The sequence below is a fragment of the Cyprinodon tularosa genome, unplaced genomic scaffold, assembly GCF_016077235.1.
Source record: "Cyprinodon tularosa strain WSP-4 unplaced genomic scaffold, ASM1607723v1 ctg576, whole genome shotgun sequence".
Lineage (NCBI taxonomy): Eukaryota > Metazoa > Chordata > Actinopteri > Cyprinodontiformes > Cyprinodontidae > Cyprinodon > Cyprinodon tularosa.
Window position 1 is genome coordinate 468,572 of NW_024039314.1, and position 1,620 is coordinate 470,191.

General features: G+C 35.7%; 1 long non-coding RNA gene across 1 annotated transcript; it reads left to right on the forward strand.

Annotated features, from left to right (window-relative positions):
* On the forward strand, positions 1–1,280 carry LOC119797246. Its single transcript, XR_005282566.1, has 2 exons — positions 1–53; positions 203–1,280. It is a non-coding gene; the product is annotated as an uncharacterized LOC119797246 (long non-coding RNA).
* Positions 1,281–1,620: the final 340 nt, after the last annotated feature.

Genomic DNA, 1,620 nt, shown 5'->3' on the forward strand with positions numbered 1-1,620 from the left:
TGCAGGTGCAGAAGTGATAAGTGGTACGAATACTAAGGAAGTACATTTACTGGGTAAGTTTGAAATTATGGAATAATTCAATGATTTGTGACAAAGTCCAAAGTTTAAATTTTAATCTAAAGTTCTTTAAGCTACATGAACTTGTTTTATCTAGTATTGTTTGTGAAAGGCTAAGATAACATCTGATCTGTCCTTCTCCCAGCTCCTTTAATTCAGCATGTTGGTAACTTTGACTCCCAGTTTTCCTCCACATGAGCTCATGACGGGTCGACCCTTTCCTGGACCACAGAACGGGCCAGACCACTGACCTCTGGCCAGACTGGGACTGACAGGTGACACATTAAAATGACCTACAAGACCTTTTTTTTTCCCCCTTAGTCAGAGACGGCTTTACAGAAGGACCAAGGTGCCTGGAGACCCTGATGGGGAACCATCTCAGCCATCCTTCCATCCTTCAGCAGGAGGAGGTGTGGCTCAAAGTCATCAAAAGAAAGTGATCAGAGCTCATCTGAGCTCATCTGGAAGGAACCAGGAAAAGCTTCAACAAAGCAAATTAGAATAAAGGGGCAGAATAATCCCCTCTGATTGGTTAATTAACACATCAGTAGTCCACCTGATGTGTTGAGGACCAGCTGCTCTGCAGACCACCCATTGAACCTCGTTCAAAATGTTGCCTGTATAAGGGACCAACATCAACAGAAAGATGAAGACGCCCACCTGAAGATGTCTGACATCAGTTTTGGCTTTTTGATTTTTCAATTATACAACATGAATGAGAAGGGAAATGTGTTGTGATGTGTTGTATTTTAATCAAAGATTAACATTTTTAGTATCTAAGTGTTTGATATTACTTTTCTTGATAATAAAAAGAAAGTCCATGTGTTAGATGACCACCTGATGGCTGATGGTCAGTATTGGCAGAGATTTCTGGATTAGAGAATGAACTTTGATGATCGGGTCATCTCAGCTACCATTGGGAAAGAGGAGCGCTGAGATTAAATCCTCCAACTTTTCAATGTGTGCTTTGACTGAGCCTGATTCTGAAGAGCTGAACTCGTCATCTGCGTGAAACATCTTTGTGTTATGATTTTAACATTTTGCATAGAGATTGATCTTTTTTTACTTTTAATGAAGCTTTGTAGAGATGAAGGGGTCTATTGTTTTGACTGATTTGAACTTTTCTCTTTCCAGGGAAACAAAAAGGGTAACTGATAATGATAAGAACTAAAAATTAAAATTTTCAGCAAATAGATATTTTACCATAAAAGTATCATCATGGGGAAAAACAGTAAATATTTTTGCCAACTAAGATGTGATTCCAGGGCTCTATTTATTGGAAACATATTTTAGCTATCATAATCTTTTCCATAATTTTTCCATCTATTATAATCATTTAACATTGTCCACCGGCTTAATGCAGTTGCGGATTTTTTATTTATTATTTTTGAATTATTATTATTTTTATTATTATTATTATTTTATTTTAGTTTGTAGTTTTTAGATTTTCTTACATTTTTTTCACAATTTTAGTTTTTTAGTTTTTAGCTTTCTCTACATATATTTACAATTTTTAGTTTTTTAGTTTTAGCTTTCCTCTACATATATCAATTTATGGTTTTG